A 21338-nucleotide genomic window follows, 5' to 3' on the forward strand; every position below is an offset into this window, starting at 1 on the left:
ACTCGAGTTTGGACTAACGCTTCTATAATCACAGTCACAGCTGTGCAGAAATGCCGCATGCTTATTTTTAGCTACGCTAGCAGCAGGGCTCCAGATGCCAAGGCCTTTCGGGCAGTTGGTCCACTGAAATGTATGCATAAAATATAACACCTGCTGAATGGATTGACATGCCATTTTGAACATAAATGTATGGTGCCCACAGGATGAATCAGCACTTTTACATTTGAACTCGATGACACAAATCTTGTGCATGTTTGTCTTGATCTTGGTCAAAAAACAAGTAATGACAAGATACAAATCACATTTCTACCTATTGGAGCTCTAAATGTGACTTCTGTATGATTCCAAGCATTTTTATAAGATAATAACTAATAAATAAATATAATAATTTGAGCATGTCCTGTGTGACGAGTAGCAGTGAGATAAACCTTGTAGAACAAGTTCCACTGAGACTATTGGCATCGCTATCAGCCTCAGCTGCTCTTAGCATGCTAGCATTTAGCTCAGGTCTCCTGAAGAGCGAAGCTGCCACCACGGCCATTACTTTTTATGTTTAGGGTGAATTGCTCATATCGGTTACACCTCAAACAACCACCTCAAATGTCATCCCCATTGTGTTTAAGATGCTCATGTGACACACTTATCATACCACCACTTCTGTCTTCTCAAGGCTCTCGCATCACTCTTCGGGAAGAAATCCCTCCTGCGGTTGACACAGTACGGGAACAGAAGCTATTTATTTGCAGATATCGCATTCCCAACATACTGTGGACTCAGCTGGACTCAATCGCTCCACCCCTGCAGCTTTTAGGTGGAAACATCGTTCCTCCCGCACAGACGCATTCTCCCTGGGATCCTGTTTTTGTTTTCATTGTCTTCTCTGCTTTCTTGCAGACGTGTTGGTTCATTCCAGGGTTTTGTGGATGTGTGTGCATAGAGATAGAGAGAGAGAGAGAGAGAGAGAGAGAGAGAGAGAGAGAGAGAGAATGTGTGGAGGAAACGCATGAGACACAGAAAAATGAGACACGGCGACAGAGAGCACAGAGGGCCTGTAAAGCGGCCCGCTGTCTTCCTGCCATTGTTTCATCTCGGGAACCCACGTGTGGCTCGGGCGGCCTACGAATCTTGGACATCAGCTTGCCCCCCCCCAACCCACTCCTTCTCCCGTCGTGCCACTCCTCCCACTGCCGCTCTTCGTTTCCATGGAGACAGATAATATGCCCGCAGACGATTGCATCCCCCGCTGAAAGGCATTCAGGGACGCAATGAGACAGAGCGCCGTGGAAAAAGCAACACAGAGACAAATTCATACGAGGTTGCACTCGAGAAATAAAAATTGATCGGATTAGAAATAGAATTAAAAAGTATTTTTTGCCTCTTGCTTTGTGTGGTTTCACACACAAAAACTATGTATCTCCAAAAGGTCAAAGGTGAAGTATACTACAGGATGGATGGCCAATAAAAATAAACAAAAACTAGCCAGAGAGTTTGTTTAGTTAATTATTTCGTTTAATTAGCATTACCTGTGCTATCGATCACGTTAGCCTCCTTTAGACAGTTCAGGCCCAACAGAAACTTATTTGCATTAACCAGAATAAAAAGTCAATGTTTGGAGATATCTTTTCACCGTATGTATTCATCGCACACTGACATGGGTTGGTAAATTCTTTAAGGAGCTCAGCTGGTTGAAGGCAGTGGTACGTGGGAACGGGCCAGACCTGCTGTTTCACACTCGTCACGTGTCACAGAAGCACGTGAAACCAGGCTGCTCTTGCACAGCGGATTATGCCGCGAATAGAAGATTTTTGTTTCTGCGTAGACTGATTCAACACCATGTGTAATCATAAAGTAACGAAATTGAGTAACGAGAAAGCTGCCGATTTTCTTCAGAATATTTGTGGTTATCAGGCTGCAGGAAAAAAGTCAATATGTAGCAAAAATGCCTGAAACAGAAAGAAATCTCAAGGCCTAAAGTAAAAAAATATCTGGTTGACAATTACAATTTATTATTTACTTTGTTTTTACAACCCAGGTTGACGTTGATGTACATATTTGTCATTTATTACACTCAGATGTATCCTGTCACAGCCTAACATGGCTCCCTTTTTTTAAATTTAAGATTGGGAATATTGGTTTTCTGTTAGTTTACAAAGAAGACTTTTATCAGGAGCGAGCTGATTATATAAATTCACAAACAAAGGACGTTATTCAGGTAGGCCTAAAATCCCTTGCTACATTTAACCACTCTCATGGTAATATCCTGCTTTAGGATTAATCCTGAGTATATGTGGTGGGATGTTGGCAGCAACGCAAATTGAGATTACGTATAAATGATTGTTTGAGCCTAATTATCATAAAACCATTTTAAAAGTGGGATCAGAACGATAACTGAATGAACTCCATCCGCAAACTGACTTTTTGTCTGATATTCTGCTGTCATATTAAAATAATAGAATAGTAACATATATACAATTGACTGCTCTTTTCTCTCCACATCCATAGCAGAACATATTATTCTTAATATATACGTATTATGATTAAAAATCATTGCCAGACTTTACCAAACCGATTATAAAGAGCAGATCAAGTATTTTTTAATGTATGCAGTAACAAATGTGTCATAATGTGAGAACTACTACTACTACTACTACTACTAATAAGTTGTAGTCCACAGGAAATTGAAATTAATCTACTGGACCACAGGCTGGTGCTAATGGCACAAAACATGATATTAGCAAATGAAATATTGCCCTTGTTTTTTGTTTTTTTAAATCATTGCCTGAAATATTTCACGTGTAATCTATTGCTGCAACCACCAGGGGGAGCTCTTGTCTTTCTGTAAAATAAGGGTGAACAGCACAATTTTGTTGCTAAACTGCACAAACAATGGGGGCCCTTTCCTGCATTAACTGTCTCCATCGAGTAGTACATCAATGACGTGATTTCCTTTGATCGGTCCTGCAGAGGTTCAACAGTTTGTGATCAAACGTTTGCTCATCACTTGTTCCACATGATGAGTCCTAGACAGCGAGCAACACTAAACACGAGTCTCATGTGTAAACCGGTTAGAATTTTGGATCCCACTACAGGAAGTACTTGACTGCAAACACAGCAATGACTTGCAGGATTAGCTGCTGAGGGACCGACTGCACCAGATTTGTGGGGCATCTGGGAATGGCCGCCTTGCCTGAGGGAACGTGCACAGTCGGTCGGTGAAGCCGGGGATTACGCAGAATTTTTTACTCAGTGACTCGTCGGTCCTTCTCGCTTATCCTTTTTTTTTTTTTGCATTAATATATGGTGTGATGAATTTGGGCAAGGCCACGAATTATTCACACCTCGTTGGTCTACACGGAGTTAAAAGAAAGTTTTCAAAACTGCACCGTCAGTGTCTGCAAACCAGGATGGAACTCTGCTGCAGAGTGAGACCACACAAGGCCTCCAGCAGAGTGAATTTCCCCCTCGGGTCTCTTGTGAGTGGTGGTTTGTTTTCCGCATTTGAAAGCCTTCGGGTTTTCCTTTTTTGCGCTCAAAGAAATAGAAACAGACACTTTTGTACACTGAGTGCCAGCACTGTTGAGAGTCGTTGGTCGTGATCTTTGCATGCATGTATAATTTGAGTCATTCACAGTCAGCTCAATGGGCTCAACGCGACAGCGACACAATGCCGAGAAGAGAAAGAGGCAGGAGGAGGAATTCTTTTTAATGTTGAAGGTTCAGTTGAAAGAGGTTGTCACTGTGTTGCCAAAGAGGAGTCACACTATCATCTGGCTTATTGTCAAATTCTCCAAAAGAAAGCTCTGACCTCAAGGTTTCACTTCAGAGCTGCGTTATTGTTCCTGCTGGCGGGACGAGTGACTGGTACTCACTGGATGCTGTGACAGGATGCAGAGGAGCTTTACACTCGGTTTGATGACTGAATGTCCTGCGTGCGATGATGGAAAAACATTTACTCTTTAAGTGTCAGCCTTCTTGCGCACAGTTATTATACTACTTTATACACAAAAAAGGGCCATGCCATACATTTCACCTTAATAAACACAATAACACTTGATACATTTATTATACATTCAATCCATGCTTAACTCTGGATACTTAAAGTACACTCTGCTGATAATACTTCTGTACTTTTAGTTGTACGACTGCATTGTTATGTGGTTGCTACTTTCACTCACTTTTAGGCAAAGAACTAAGACTGCTGTTCAGACATTTAACTATCAAATAAAACAGAAAACAAATCCAAAGATTATAGTGACGCTGCATTCACAGAATGCACCGTCATTTGATTTGGTGTCCTGCACAAATATATCACAAGTGTAATGGTGTTTGAATTAGAAAAGCAAAAGAAAAGACATTTATTGTTTTTTGTGTGGGGGTTTTCAGCTAAATTCAAGGTTACTCGCTGTAGCTGTGACATCAGCAATATGCGAATAACCCACGGGGAGTTCTCCCACGAAACACACTCATTTGTGGTTCGTATTTCCTTGGTCATTGAGGATGAGAGTGTTCTTTCAGTTCTCAGAAGAATTCAAAAAATAAATCAGCCACATTTGGATTTTGGACGGAAAAGAGAAAGAAAAAAAACATAAACGGGTGGTTTGTAGGTGAATGGCTGAGTAATTTTTCTCTAGTAGAAGAGAGAAATGCCTTCCCACTTTGAACCCGGGGCCAATACTTACGGTACATCGTGATGAATCACAGTCAGAAATGATCAAAAAGAGCAGAAAGCCGCGTCTCAATGTGCTAATATCTTAATGGGATGACTCGGACAACCTGGACTCGTTGCTCCCAGAAGATTTATGGCAGCGATCCAGCCTTCAGCACGTTAGAGAAGATAAATATCAACGGAGAGGTTGGATCAATGCGAGGCAGAGAGACATAGAGACATTCTGTTTATTGTTGGAGCAAATTTACAAAAACGTTTTTAGCTTCACACAGAGTGTGATTGTCTTTCCTGCAACACTTCACCGGCTTCAGATATATTAAACATGTGTTGTTGTATCATTAGTCACCGACAGTGTGTCGCAAACCATTAAAGCAGATGATGGAAAGTTTCTGACTTGAAAATTAAATTCAAATTTAGCGCTTAATGATCAGATTATAATCATTCTAAAGCACGTTACAGGCCTTTTCTGAACAAAGTTAAAGGAACAGTTGATTTAATGTCAAGATTTTGCATGAGGGGATTGATTTCAGAAGTTTGATATTATTCATTTAATATAGAGATTGAAGATGGTTAGCTTAGCATAACACTGGAAACAGGTGGAAACAAGATATGGCAAGAATTCCCCATTGTATTTTTTAAAAGCGGAAGAATGATTTAAATGCCATTTTGAGGGATACTGCAAAGACCTGATCCTCATTATTAAGATTTAATTTGCGGCCTTTGTTTAGTCGTGCATGCCACTCCCAACAAAACAACCAGCCCTTTCTGCTCCTTGGGAAAATTAGGGCAACTACAAATCCATGAAATATGTAAAGGGTGAACTTTTAAGCCATTCCAGCTCCCAGGGGGAGCAGGACGATTAGGGTTAGGAGGAGAAAAGGGGGGAGTGTATGAGCAAACACTTCACTCCATCAACCGTTACCGCTGACCCAGATTCTCAGATCACAGCCATAAATAAAGTTTAAAATGAGTCAGCGGAGGCCAGAGCAGAGGATGGACTCGAGAAAACACAGGCCTTTCCCCCAGTAGACTGCTGATTGTGTCCCTGGTGAACAAAGTACTTTTGTTGCCTTAACTTTACATTTTGCATTTTGTTGGCAGAAACCCAACCAAGGAGTCTTGTTCACTGGATCTTTTGTATCCAAATTATTGACCAAGTTGTTTTGTAGCGTTTTTTGTTTCGATTTGCATCAGCCAAGTGTTTCAAGCTGTTGTCACTGTGACCATCATCTTGAAGTGTGATTGAGAGGTAATGCATTGGATGGGTGTCCTTCACAATGACACGGGGCTGCTTTGTCCAATGTGGACATACCTGCTGGTTTTCCAGGTTTGGATGTTATCACGCCAAAATTATATCGAGGCACATATACAGTAATAAAATATAGTGATCATTATCAACATTTTTGCAGAATCACTTCCCTCCCCGTCATGTGTCAAAAGTTTGGTGACGTCTCTATAGTTAAAAATGCCCTCAAATAATCCACAGTATTTTCTTTACCGGATTATCATATACATGTAATCTTTGAATGATTCATAATAGGAAATACATTAACATTAAGACATTAACAGGTCGGTGTTGTGCTTCTTTTAAAACATACATCCGCTTCTCTCCTCTGGACTTTTTGTGTTAACCGCTCGTACCAGTATGATGTGCCACATTGGTTACCCAACGGTATCCTTTATAAATACCCATATAAATAATTACTAATTTATGTGTTATTTGTTGCACAATGGCTTTCTGAGCAAAAGTATGAAAAAGTATGCCATCTTGCAATTCACCTTTAATATTGCAGGAGAATCAGACAAATTAAAGATTCAAATCTGAATCTTTAATTTGAAGAATCCTCAGCCCCAAATGGGATTTCTTGCCTGTGCATCAAACTTTTTCAAAAAGAACACTAGAATCAAAAGAGTCACATGTCAGCATTGGTGGCAGGTTGGTCGCTCAAAGTACGACCTCAGCTAAATAATACATTAAAGATGAAGTCTGTGAAATTAAAGTCTTTTATCAGGATGAGTGTCTTAAATATTCAGTTATCTGATGTTGAGAGCTGCAAAACCAGACTTTGAGTTACTGTATAATTAACTACTGGCTCATGTGAGACGACTATTTACCAACAATGCTGATAATAAAGAAAATTCTCTTGGTGTCTTAAACTTACGGAGGCAAATAATCAACATGTGTACTTGTTTGTGTACTTGTTTACAGAAACACTTGACACAGTATGTCAAGTTGTTGTTTCGGATCTCCAGATACATGTACGGTATGTGAAATGCAGTACGCCAAAAATACTTGGACGTCCTTCTCATTCTGCAGTAGGTCAGCATGCTTTGCTGACTGTTCTGACCCACAATCCTCTGCAGGATTATACGACCAAAAGGGTCAAAGTTCAAGGTGTAACGGTGTGTGGATGTAGTGCATCCCAACACTAGTCTGTACGTTTTAGTGTGATATGGAAGGCAGTGTGCCTTTACGTCCTCACTTCAACCACTCAGTGCCGGTAAGGCGGATTCTACGGTGGCCCGGAGAGCCCAAGGCACCGCAAAGGGATGAAACAACGTGCAAATTAACTAAAAATCATGAAAAACACAGCTAAACACAGAAATAAAGCCCTGACAGGAGAAAGAAAAAAAATCCGAACATGCCAGGACACGCTTACATAAAAATAACCCTGTAATTTAGCTCATTTTCAAAGACCGCTATTGGTTAACAGGCAGCAACTATATGCGTGCGTTTTCTCTACTGCAGCGTGTCACCATAGAACTCCTAAAGCTGCTCTTTGCTCCGGTGGTCGGGGGCTGTAGACCCCCCCCCCCCCCCCCCCGCTTTGTGCACCCCTGCGTGCTCCTCGGTCTCCTCCCCTTTCTCTCAGCCCCGCCCTCCGGGAGTGAATTGGTGAGAGAGAGAGAGAGAGACTCTGCAGACACACACGCGCGCACGCACGCGCACGCTGAGCTCCTGCGCTCAGCCCCGCCGTGTCGCTCACTAACGGGACAAGTTTAAACCTTCAGGATATCTTCCCCTCTCGACGTGAACGAGCCGCACTGAGGTCAGTAAACGATACTTGTCCGTGTTGTTTTTGTTGTTGTTTGGGAGCCGTTGACCGGCTGAAACTAAACGAGGTGGGAAGAAGAAGAAGAAGAAGAAGAAGAAGAGGAGGAGGAGGAAGGGGGGTTTATTCCTTCCTCGGTGGAGGAGGAATCTCCTCTCGCAGCTTCCTTCGCTTTTAACCGCCGATCCGACGACGAAGCGATCGAACCGGTGAGAAAGACCCCGTCGGTCCCCGTCGGTCCCCGCGGCTCGTGGATTCGCCTCCGCGGGTCTGAGATCAGCTGAACATCCCCCCCGGTGGTCGCCGCTGCGATGTTCCGCGTGGGTTTCTTTTCCTGCAAACTTCTCAAATCAGTGCGCGGAGGACAGCTGAAGGTTCGATGATCATTTAAAAATAGGCCCGTCAGTGGCTGCTAACTTTTGTTTTCATTCTGAATGAATTGTTGGGGTTCAAATCGATCATTTTAGTCATTCATCAGTCAGATCATTTAGTTAAAACTCATATTTAAATTAAAGTAATGTGAAATAAAGCCCAAACTCACTGGAGGCAAACACCAGCATAGGCTTGACGATTTTTGATTGATAGGACTTTGAATTGATTATTTTCTTAGGGCCAAGTCCCAAAGAAAGAAAACTAAAATTGCCCATAACGTTTTGTCCAACAATCGATCAAACACCACCATGGTTCAGTTCATGATTGTTTAAGAGAGATAAATAATAAACATCTGTGCGGTCCTTTTGGTACCACGATGACACCAGCGCCGCCTCTCGCTGTCACTGCCTTATGTTCACACAATAGACTGGAAACATCAGCACGTTGTGCCAGATGTGCTGAGGACGGTCGCCGCGTTGGCCTGTCCTGAGCACTTTCTCCTGCTGTTCCTCTCAACATCTGCAGCGGGAGAGAGACACAGACAGAGACGGTGCAACCTGCCTTCACGCAGACAACACCCCTGCACACGTATGTGCGTGCCAACATGCGACTAACCAGAGAACGACCGTCCGGTCGGTGACGTCGTGGTACCCGGGCCGCGTGTCGGATGCCTCGGGGCTGAATAGATGCTCACATGTGACGCTCACAGTTGAAGTCATTCAATCCTCCTAGAGCTTAAACACTGAGGCCTTCTACACATTCCAAAACACCCCCCCACCCAAAAAAAGTAGCGCGTACAGAGGGCAAGCTTTGGTCGGGCCCTGGCTCCCCACACGTGACCAGCGGCAGTACGAGCTGTGGTCATCGTAAGGTGGAGCTGCAGGGCACGCAGGAGTCACAACAGGCCTTTGGGTTGGTAAATCCTCGACTCCTTTCCTAGCCTCCTCTCCTGGCGTCTCCTCGGAAGAGACGCCAAGGCCGGAGGAGTCAAGGCTCCGAGGGCGGAGGAGTCAAGGCGGAGGAGTCAAGGCTTAACAAAGTGACGTCAATTAGATCAGTGGTGCTGTTGAACACATCCATGAGAACTTATACATTTGACTTTGAGTCCACTTCTTACCGGCATAATGCGTAGAATGCGAAGAATGTCCGGCGCCTGCCTCGTCTGCAGCCCGATGCCGGCTGGGACCCTCTTTTGGATGATGAGCTGTATAAAGCGGAAATGTGCCGTCTGTGTTGCATAATGGTGAGAGGCGGATTGTTTGATCACCTCAAATAACAAAAAGGGTCTTTTATTAAGCTGTTAGTGCCAAAGAAAAGCAAAGGAAGAACCCCCGTAAGACTCGGGCAACAGTTGGGGGGGTCACAAGTCTGCACACTAATTCCTCTGCTGCGTGTGTCATTGCACCACCCTGATCCGCACACGCGTGTGTGTGTTCTTTGCACCTCACATGGTCCGTGGCAGAGAAGGCCCGACGCGCGACGGCTCTGCAAAGGCAGAGTGTGATCCCTCTGATTCCCGAGGAGCCCCGCTGCTCTCCTTCACTTCCTCCTCTGCACCCACGAGCTGCCTCCGTAAAACGCTCTCTGCAGCTTCGTACCCTAACGGATGTTTAATTATTCCGACACGGTGATTTTGCCTGTTTGCTCATGAAATATTGAAGCAGAACAGCGTCCCAGGAGGCTTCACCTCATCCTTAAACGTTTCTCCGGAGTCTGTGACTGACATCAAAGGCGAGTCAACACAAGCGCTGCATAAGCTGTGGATGGGGGACGTTTTGGCTTAAACAAAAATCTTTTTTTTTTCATGCTTCACTCCTAACTGGAAGTATCTTGTGAGGATTGTAAAATCTCCTCCGTGACCTCCCGCTGCTTAAGATGTCTTCCGTGAGCCGCGCCTGAAACCACTGTGCTTGATTACTATCGAAAGAGCGATTATACCGGATCAGCGCTCTGATTACAGCTGCCAACCAGGCGCTGTCTGCTAATCGCCGGTCTTAATACTGAGACGGGCAAGTCTCAGGGCAGCTATCAAGGCCACTTTGTAATCAAAATACTCAAAAAACTGTTGAATTCTTCCCTGGATGTCGACGTGATTGTGCAGGTTTGGCTTGTGGGGTTGTGGGTCGCAAAGTGTGCGTTGTGTGAGTTACTCTCGTATTCTTCAGGTTGTGTTGTTTGACTGTTAAGTGATCTGGGGATATAATGGTGGATCTCCTGCTGGTGCATGCTGGGGTTTCCAATCCGCTCCGTCTCTCCCCTGTGCAGGTACTCGCTGAGAGGAAAAACAAAACGAATGTTTTAGTGAGAGGAGCTTGAGCATCACGTCAGTCGTCCCCATCGATCAATGCGTGACATTTATTGATTTTGAAGGTCTGTCGGAAACGCTAGTATTTATAACTGGTCTGAGACGCAGAGATGATTTAAAAATGCATGAAAGTCGATAACAGTAGATCTTTCTTGTGCTGAAAGCCCCAAAAGCCAAACCTGAGGTGACACCACATAAAACCTTTTTCAGTTCATGAATCCTCCGAGTAGAATAACGGAATCTAGAACCGTCGATTTGTGGGTGGACGGATTTGACCGGCGGACAAATATTCCCCAACTATTTTCACTGGTGAGTTACTGTTCATCCATAATGCAAACTGAACGTTTCGGGATGTTTTGTCGGGGCAAAGCTAGACACCTGCAGACGTCACCATCGGGGTTCCGGAGTGTTTCATGTGCATTGTATCTGCTAAATGATAAATCAATAATGAAAATCCTCCTCACAGTGAGCAGTAATACAACCCTCATCACACCATCGCTGCCTCCACCTCCTCCAATCAGGCCGGCTTATGAATGAATGAATGATTTCTGCTCCGGCGCATCGGCTCGTACAGACCATGGGGGGAAAAAAACAAACATATTATTTGTAAGGTGCCATGTCAACAAGCCTAAAACAAGGCTGCTTTGCTTCTTTATTTACATTTTTTCCCTCCGGAGACACGCGATGTGCACTCGGGAGGCCCGGTCTGTTACCGCCGTTGGATAACGCACGTCTTTAAAGGCCTTCGCGCAGATTGAACGTCCTCTCTGAGTCGCGGCGTCTTTGCGGCCTCTCGTGCCGCGTTCCCACCTCAACTGCGCGTTTCTGTGTCGCAGCCAAAACATCCCGCGCACGCTTTGTCGAAGTGTCGTGAACAGGAAGTGAGCTCGTAGAGTTTGTGGCCTGCACCCTCTGTTCAGGAAGGCGTTTGGCTGGGGGGGAGGGGGGCGTTTTTCCCCTCACATTGTTGAGGAAAGCACACAGAGCGAGCCTCGCAGGTCTCTAGTTTGATCCTTCTGAGTGCGGTTGATCATGCGTCCTTGAAAAAAAAATGTTCCCGTCTCATCGAATCTATCTTTTTTCGTGGTGATTATAAAGAAAAGCACGACGTGGTTTCTCTTCTGGGGGAAAGCGGCGCTTCACAGCAGTTCTCATCAAGTCGGTAACCGAGGAAAAACATTCACTACTTTCCATAAAGATTCCTGCTGTCCTGATGAGCAACATGTCTCCTAGATAAGGGGAGCACAGCTGTTGGGCTTCAAAGGCCACCATTGAAAGTGTTGAAATATTGCCTCTGCGTGTGTGTGTGTGTATTTGTGTGTGTGCTTTTTGAAGTCTGTCTTCCTGTATTCTCCTTCTCCTGTGTGAGATGGGGCTTTTAGAGTTTGCTTTTCCCCGTTTTCCATCTCTCTCCGCTCTCTACAGCTCTTAGTGGAGAAGGTGGTTGTGGCTTGTAGTACCCAGGCTGCAGCTGTGTGTGTGTGTGTGTGTGTGTGTGTTCCTGGTTCGTACCGTCTGTGTTGTTTCTGCCATTTTTATTTATTCTTTTTTCAAACATTTCTTTGCCCACTGTGCATGAAGAACCTCGACATAAACACACACACACTCTGTTAACCGCTAGTGATTTTCCCATTACGGTTTTGAAAATTAACCCCAAACTATTGAAGCGACGCTTCTCCAGCTCTGATCTCTTGACTGCGGGGTTCCTTTTGAAGGGAACAGCTGGATCTGTTTAAATAGTGATGAGTGTGCAGAAGTTTGCCTAAAAGCGTACTCTCAAGGAGTCCCCCAAATGAACGGTCAGTTTGAAGTGTTTTATGTTCCCGACATGATGCTCCTGTCTGAACTGTTTAGCGGCAGATGCAACATTCCCTTAAAAGAAGGATCAGGTTGATCAGATTTTGGCACAGATGTGCGCCGGCTCTGAAACAATGACGGGGTCAGCGTTCTAGCGCTGTGGGTCAAAGTCCTTGCTGGCTTTCATTCAAGCTATCCAATTACCTCCACACGGGAAGTTATGTGTTTAAATCTTTTTGGTTTGACGGCAGGATGTCTTCAGATCGTGTTGGGGAAAAAAAAAAAATATTCTGGAACAATTGCTTTACACTGCTTTTATTTTGATGTCGGGATTATTCTTGGAAAATCGCGCTGGGGTTAGTGGAGCGATAAAGACAAAGAAGAGCGGCTACCTCCGCTGCCCTACTTAAAGAGGTGTGGCGGTAGAGTGGCTCTGCATGTTGTTTTGTGCTCCGTGAGGGCGGTTTCCTGCAAACCGTTCAGCAACCACTCGAATCACCTGCATTCCATCATCAAACCCGTTCCCACTCCGACGACAGGCGCTAACCGTGCAAGGTGCCACCTGCCCCTCCGGAGCGCAACTAACCGTTGGCAGCGGCTCACGCGGCCTGCGGGATCAATGTGGGGTTAAGTGCTCTTCATCAAGGACACGCCGACGTATACCAGCCGAGCCGGGGGGTTCAAAACCGCCGATGCTCTGGATTTTAAGGACGAGCTTCCTCCACCACCATCGTTAAATTAGAAATTCACAAACCTGTATGAAATAAGCTCATCATCTTCATCCAACGTACGGTATGATCGTCTTCATTCTGGAATGTAGTGCGATAAGAAATGCGCATGCACGGCTCCTGCCCGCAGTCTCTGCGCTCCCGTCTTGGTTTAGTTGTGGATTAGAAGTGACACGTACTGCAGGCCGGCGCAGCCTAAGCCCTGTTTACCCCGGCTAGGTCTTAGCCAAAGACTCAAACCATCATTAGGCAGCTAAATGACTCAACAGCGGGAAAGAGCTCCAAACGGGGAGGGGGGGGAAGAAGAGTATCAGGAACAATTCAGAAAAGACACAAGAGGATTTTCCTGAATATGCGTGTGATGGAGTGAACCGGATGACTTTAGCGAGGGGTGGGGGATGAAACAGGGCGTGCTTCGGTCAAACCCTTTTTATAAATAAACAGATTTGTCTAAAATAAACATGAATTGCTCTTGTCTGTGCGCAGCAGATGGACGAGTAGCCCCACCCAGGCCCTGGACGCTGCGAGCCGCCCTCTTTCCGCACTGAGGTCGAGGCCCTTTTTGTAAAGTCAGACATTTGTCCAATTTGAAAATGGATTTGCAGTAAAGGGATCAGTGCTGCGTCCTGTCAGGAAAGGTCGGAAAGCCTGCTTTGAAGGACCCGGGTCTCATTTTGGAAAGATGTAAACCTGCATGTTGATGTAACAGGCAAACTGTAATCTCACTGTGGGCAGGGGAAATAATAGATTAAAAAAAAAACAGAAAAACATCTCAAGGAGAAATAGCGGCGAGGAAATGGAGACTTCGTGCACAAGAACACGGCAGAGTAAGAAGAATAAACCATTTCTCGGATTTGTATGTAAAACGGATATAATATATCGCAGCACCAAAAATGATCGCGCTCATTTTTATATATTGTGCGATAAGTCAACATATCGTTCGGTTATCGCGACAGGCCTACTCAGACGTGGATCTTTTTAATGCGAAGTGCGGGTGGCAGGAAGTGAATAGAGTTTCACGTTCAGGCGTTCACATGTGGGTCTTCTACTGCACGTGGAAAAAGTCTGCTACCTGCCTTAAAGTGGCCGTGTCGAATGGATTATGCAATAACGTGTGCAAGATGTTGAAAGGCATCTCGGGAAGTGTTTGAGCAGTACTAGTTCCTGCCTCAGCGTAGGAATGCACCTGAGAAGGTTAAAGAGATTGAAATCTTTTTGCATGTTTTTAGGGAAAATGCTTTTGCAGCTCAGTAAAGTTAGTTGGGCAATTAAACTATTTAAAAAATGTACTGATTTTTTCAAATCAGTGTATTTCCTGTTTTATTTTGTAGTCTTGAATGATAGAAGATTGTCGGAAAAATAAAATCGCAGAGGGGAATCCTTTTATTAATCTCTTTCATTTGCTCGCTCGCTCTCCATCAAACCAACATGCAAGGAAACATTGTGCGTGCTTCGCCTGTGAATGCTGCTGCTGCGCTCTCATCAGAGACGGGGAAGGAGATTGCCGGTGGTAATCTCACAGGGTCTTACTGCAGCCTCTTGCAGAGAAAATGTAAAGAAATCCCAACTCATTTTTCCAAGTACAGAGGGGAATAAAACACTTTTATGTAGGTTAAGGTGCAAGTGGGATGGAGGCTTTCCCAACCACGTCAACAACACTCTGCATCGCTGTCTCCAGAACTTTTTTTTTATCCAAAGGGTTATTATCTGTTTGCTCGTCGTTTTCTCTTCTTTGTGATGAGGTTTAATCCGCTGAGTTTATTGAGCGCGTTCTGACCTTGTGTCTATTTTAGGTAAATCTCCCTCGGTCATCAATTGACAACACCGCTTGAAAATACAAGTTGGATTGATTCTACACTCGCAAAGATGAACAAGAAGCTTGAAAAGAAGCTTTTCCTTCCCCACTGGACAAGAACCACCAACATCTGGCTTTTTGCAGTCTTTGTCACATGACACCTGGCTAGAGATATCGGGGATATCGGCCTCTTTTAATAATAGTTATAACAGTTATTTGGATTTATTGACTTACAAAACACATCATTTGTCCAGTCAGAGGACAGCGAGTTGAACTCGAGGACGGTCGTAAAACACATTCAACATTTGTAATCCTGTGAATTTCCCCGCTGGGGGACTAATAATGGATTATCTTATTTTATCTTATCTAACAACAGAAACCAAATAAAACTCATCAGAGCGCTCGGTGTTCGTCTCTCCACCGTCCCATCAACCAGCAAATCCAATGCGAGCTTTTGAAAGAGCGCACTGAGTTGGTGACGGAAATAAGATTAAAAAAAAGAAGAAACCGCCGTAACATTTGAGCTGTTTATTAAGGTGTGTGTGTGTGTGTGTGGCACGTTACACTCGCCTTGGTAAAGCACTGCAACGCTTATTTTTAGTGCGTTTTCCATTCAACGTTAGATATATATACGCCATCGGTGGAAAAAGGAACTCTAAGAGAGCTCTACATTCTTGGGCTGGCTCCGTGTGGGCTGAGGCTTCAGTCCCCCTCTGACCTGCTGACTCTGTGGGCTCGTGCAGCGGTGGAAAATGTCAGTTGACACAGTTTAGTGTCTCTGCGCCGAAAGATCTTCAGATAGACGGTTCAGGGGTAAGTGACTATTCAGCTAAGTGACGATTATTTATTTCCATGCCAAACAGAGAAAACCGGGCCGATCCGAACCCTCGTTGGAACGTTTCTTTCGGCCGTTGGGGACTTTATCTTACGATGCACAAACACAGCAGGAATGTGTCTTCCCACGCGCACGAATCAGCCTAGATCTTTGTCTTATTCTAAAGGTTGTTGCTGTGTTGGAATAGTATGTTGTTTTTTATTTACATCTGACTTTCCTCACTTCATTTCCGTCTCGGGCAGTTGGACCATGTGGGTCGAATAGGAATCCGCTCGAAGTGAAGATTGGGAGTCCTTTTTTTTTTTTTGTCATTCTGTGGTTTTACAACTTCATTCTTATTCACACCACAGAGAAAAACACTGCAGCAGATTCACGGCGTCTCTGCATTTGAGCACATTTCTATTAAACAGTGTTTGTCCATTTCCTACGTATTCTATGATGTCTGTCATCATATATTTTTTTAGATTCCTATTTGTATTTAAATTCCCTCTTTTTAAAAATTTTTCCCCATTTCAGCCGTGTTCCATATTTAAATGTGACCAGAGGAAAAGATAGACAGTCAAAAGTTTGGACATACTTTCCCATTGAATGAGAAAATATGTCCAAACCATTAACAGGTACTGTGTATATATATCTATATATAGATATATATATATATAAATAAATAAATAATGTGGAAATCTGCTGCTACAGGCAAAGTGTAACATCATTATTATTATTGGCTAAATAAGGAGAATGTGGGGGCCCAGTGCTGCCTCCTGGAAGGTTAGTGTGCCTAAACCGCCCTTAAGATGTGAAAGCGTCGTTTGTTTCTGTAGTCGGCGACTGAGAGACCGCGGCCTTCTTATCCACCAGCTCCAGGTGAACAGTGAACGGTTTTGAGTGCTTATCAACCGAGCTCATTCGTGTGCATCAGGGTGGAATATTCATTTACTTCATGGCCCCTGAAATGTGTCCATGCCTCTCGGCTCGGACGTGACTATGCGGCTGGCCCGGGCCGCGGCATCCCGTCGCATCGCAGCGCCTCGGCTTAGTCTCCGCGCCGCGCGCCGTCTACCTCTGCCCTGGTTCATTACGACAGGGGAGACAGTGACCCAGAATCTAGTTGACCCGAGTGCTTTAAATCAAGGCTCCACCGCAGGAAATAAATTCTCTCCCTATACCAGCACGGCCAGCGCCAACTAGGACAAGCAATCCAGACAGAATAAAAACGTCCTCTCGGATGGCACAGAGGGGGAGAGGGATGGCAGAGAGAGAGAGAGAGAGAATTGACTGGATGGATTGAAAAGTGGTGCACTGCTGCAACACAAAGACGCCTTTTGACACGAGACGAGCGAACAGAGCAGTTCCGTGGAAAGCAGATATGAAAACCGTTAAGATTCTCATTCTTCTACATTATATTGGCAGTTTTTGTAAATGTCAGAGGTTCCCTGCTCAGTTTGTCCAACAGTCAACTGAAATAATCCAAACATTTAGGGCTGTATTTGATGAACTGATGGTTTTAAAAGTACCAAAGGTGGGATTGAACCTCGGTCAGCTTTACATATTCTTTGATCCGATAGTTCCTGACTGAATTGTTTATTTTAGCCAATACATCTTTTATTAGACACTGTGTTCAATCTAGGATTACTAGTGGGTGGATTTTGTTTCCTTTTGGCCATTTTAGCTGTTTGTCAACTTAACCCATCTTCATTTAACATCTGAGACTGTGTGTGTGTGTTTGAGGGGTTCCACGGCTCACTGAAGCCTGCCCCCGTTTTCTGTTTACATGCAGCAGCAGCAGCTGCTCGTCCCGTTTTTCTTCCCTCTGTCTCTAAATAAGAAGCTTTCCTCTCTCCTCTTCGTCAAAGAGGAAGCTGCTGCTGCTGCTGCTGCTGAGGGAGCCGAGACTCACGTTCATAACAAAACTCCACGTGATGTGGTTGAAATGTGCGATTTACCGGACTGGGAGCACTTTGAATGCCTCTTTACGGCTCTCAACATGGCGGCTCACGGTTACAGTGTAAACGGGGGGCCGAAAGTGTCTGACCGAGCTAACAGTGTTTACTTGCGGTTGGGGGGGGGGGCTTCATCAGCTGTGAGCGCAGCGCAGAGCCACGCTCACGTGCACTTACATGCACAGCGGGCTAAACTATGTCAACAAGGCGAGGAGAAGCTCTGATAGCGACACACACAGAGTGAGCGTTATTTCCCTGCTCGGTCAGACATTACTGCGTCATATCTTTACATAGACGAAGCTTGTTTCAGTGTGTTGTATCCAGCTCCTGAAGTATTTTTAGTAATGTAGTTTAAATAAGTGAAAAGCGCTGGTTGAGTGGGATGCAGAATATTGGATTTGTACTTTTCATAAAAACGTCCTTTTTTCTTTTGTGACGAAATTGAAAGTGGTTTTAAGCTTCAGAACAGAATGAATGAAAACATGAATCCTTATTAAAAGATGAACATATAGAATACATCCTTAGTGTACGCTGCAGCATAAAGACATGGAGTGAAAAGGCTAGAAATATCAGCGAATGAGAACTGCAGCACCAACTCAAGCTCTCTGCATGTGTGAACAGAGTAAACAAGGTGTGATGCAGTGTGCGTGTGTGTGCGTGCGTGCGTGCGTGTGTGCGTGCGTTCTGTCAGTTTGACACGGCCAGGGGTCGTGTTTCGGCTAATGACTGCGGTCGTCCCAGAGGTCAGAGGTGAAATCTCACCGCAGCTTATTTCCACTGAGTCTGTTTACTCACAGTTTTCCCCCGTCGCTCCCACCCGTGACGATACCATTGTATTCACCATCCTAAACAGTTTGGATCAGGGATCACAGCGGCGGCAATAGCGGAGGGCGAGGAAACACCAATGTTTGGATTGTTATGGTTGTTATGGTTTTGTTATTGAAAATGAGAAAATGTGTGTCCTTTTAAATCTACCAATTATGATCTGAGACAATTACAATTCTCGTGTGCTCCTCTTCCTTCTTTACTTCTATACCACTGGTTTGCAACCTTTTCTTGGGTTTTCATCAACATTCATCATGTTCCATATGCATTTATTTGAATTAAACCAGATCATGTGTAGTATTTTTTTACTGTACATATTGTTACAGTATTCTTCTCATACAATCAGGTTCTTGAACTGTTGATTGGTGTCCTCTATTGGTATCTATTTCAACTCTACTGTACTCCGATCCAAGCAGATCTGAATGCACACTTGCAGCACGTCTCGCTGGGGTTTGTCGGGATTACTGGTTTCAGATAATCCGACTAAACCGCAATCACTCCGATCACAGTGGCCCTGCCACCGCGTGCTTAGCGCCGTAGTAATGGACAAAATCATGGCATAGAGCACAATCATTGTTGCTTTTTGAAAGGCAGTATCATGCGGTTGGCATACAAAGGGGGGTTGGAAAACCACAGCGCTGTAACACATAGAGCATTGAGGCCGTTTACGTGTGCTATCTGCTTTAAGCCGCTATTAGCGTGTGAAAAATGCCTCACTTTGTCGAGCCTTCGGTATGCAAAGAGGGAGCAGTGCATTGATTTCTCTTCCAGTCTAATGTGTCAGCTGAGGCTGTCGTTTTCACCAATGAAAGAAACCGCTTGGTGAGGAATACTGCACAGTCTGATGTTATGGATTTCTTTTCATCCTCTGGTGACCGTAGCACTTTGGGAACTCCTGAAAAGGCTTGTCATCGGGAGGAAAAGGCTTCTACGGTTCAGCTAACTCATTTACAACCGGAAAATTGCATCAAGCGCTTTCATTGCAAATGTTTTAACAAATGCACTCTTCCGGAAGTGATGATCACGGAGCTCTGCACAGTCTCACATCACTGAGTCTTGAATTCCACTCTGGGGCCTTGAAGACCTCCCCCCCCCCCCCCCCCCAAAAAAAACATCAAATGAAACATGAACTGTGTCCTCTTTGGAGTGACGGCAGGATTCAAGTGTTTTTCTGTCCGAGCAATGACTGATGCTGGATGTCACTCTCACATGGACTCAGGCTCTCCGGGGGTCGGCATGGGGACGGGACGGAGCACAGGGTGAGGGACAGGCTGAGGCCGCAGTTTCATGAGGAGGGGCACGCCAACAACGTGCACCCGCACTTCCTCATGACGGAGGGGTTTGTACAGCCTGCATGAATACACACACGCGCACACAGACACAAACACTGTCCCATTGTGTGCGACACTACCGCCTGTGTCTCCGCACGGAGCGTCCCGCCACAGGGCACGCCCCCTTGCTGCTGGATGGCACGCACTGGTACCGACATCATTGGCGATGCAAAGTGCAGCGAGTGTGTGTTTTGTTTGTGCGCCGTGTTCTGGTGCGCGCGGCCCAAACCGTTACGCAATAAACCAGTTAGTGGATCCGTAGCAAGTGCATTCGTTTTGCCACTGATTGGATAAACTGCGGGTCGCTTTGCTGGTTAACAGCACCAGGCAGGTTATGGACACTTAAACTTTGCACTGTTCTATTTTGTTGGGAGCTGGATTTCTTTTGAGTTTTTCGTACGACAAATGAATATGTTACATTGTTTCCTTTTTAATCACAAAAATATTCAGCAAGCTGATACATAATGAAGCTCATAAGCACCCTTCACTTCTTTCTTTTTAGGGTTGAATGCGACTATTGTTTCGAAACAAAGGAAAAGTGAGAACCACGTGAGATATTTCTGAGCCCTCCTGCAGGCAGAGACGGACGGCATCATCAGCCGGGATCCTCGGGACGGCAGATGACGAACTGTGAGCAGGAGGCAGGACTCACCCTGCAGCACAGGGTTCTGTGGCCCGGTGCTCGGCCTTCTCCTTCCTCCTCTTCTTAGCCATCGACGCGGTCGCCCTCAGTGGGCGGAGTCGTCTTACGTACTCCCACATTGCACGTCATTCAGCTGACGCTTTCATCCAAAGCAATTCATAATAAGTGCATTTAACCACGAGGGTGCAGACCCAGAACAACAAGTATAATTTCTTCAAGAGAGCCAAACCACTGAGTGCTAAAGGTAAGTGGCATCAAGTGCCACCTAGACAAGGAATAGTGGGAGGAGGTGTGCTTTTAGTTACCCACTTTCTGCCGTCCCGACGTCGCCGGGAGCTCGTTCCACCATTTAGCTCCTGTAACTGTCCGTTTACAGCTCAGAACTGTGCAAACTTTGCACCTCTGTGTTCCCGTCACAGTCGGAAGAAAAAGAGTTGAAGTAATTGGTTGTCGGATGTGTTCAGCTCCCGAGGAAGGAAATCATTGTCGTCATGACAAGCGTGTCTGTGATGGACTGTGGCGACCTTTTAAGGACTTGAGACATTCATAATGGGCCTAAAGTGAGGGAGCGGAGGGTCTTTGTGTAGGTGAAGTATTATTAAAAGCCTGCTTCTGGATAGAGGTGTCAGCGTTAGAACAAACGTTTTTCTTGACATCAATTTAAGGATAATTTAAATTATTCGTCTTTCTTAAACTGTGAGACAAAGGGACTAATGTTAAAAGCAACTTCTTCAAATGGTCCTGATGAGGTTGATAAAAGGAGCTGATAATAATGGGGAAGAAGTTTAAAGCCATCGAACCTCATTTTGCGCCTTAAGTCCAAAAATCCACTTTGCTCTCAATATGAGAAAATGAAACGTAAGTGACCGATGAATCGATCTGCTTGTTGGTCGACATGTTTGTGCTTTCAAATGCTAAACAAGTCAGTGGAGCCGTGAGGTTTTTTTGTCAAACTGTATATTGCGTTCTCCATTCTGTTGACAAACATCTATCAAATACATATTAGTGCTAAATATTCTCAGGATAGTTAATATTAGTGAGAGGTTGAGAT

At 44.9% G+C, this 21338-nt stretch overlaps 1 protein-coding gene across 2 annotated transcripts in view; it reads left to right on the forward strand.

Annotated features, from left to right (window-relative positions):
• Positions 1-7564: 7564 nt before the first annotated feature.
• The window catches only part of ppp1r16b (protein phosphatase 1, regulatory subunit 16B), a 50460-nt gene continuing 36686 nt past the window's right edge, over positions 7565-21338 (forward strand). The window contains exon 1 of one of the 2 annotated variants that reach the window (XM_040203951.2): positions 7565-7716. The gene's annotated coding sequence lies outside the window, so the exon portion shown is untranslated. The remainder of the gene's footprint in view (positions 7717-21338) is intronic. The other variant, XM_078091752.1, reaches the window with a different exon arrangement.

Source organism: Gasterosteus aculeatus, chromosome 17, assembly GCF_964276395.1.
Source record: "Gasterosteus aculeatus chromosome 17, fGasAcu3.hap1.1, whole genome shotgun sequence".
NCBI lineage: Eukaryota > Metazoa > Chordata > Actinopteri > Perciformes > Gasterosteidae > Gasterosteus > Gasterosteus aculeatus.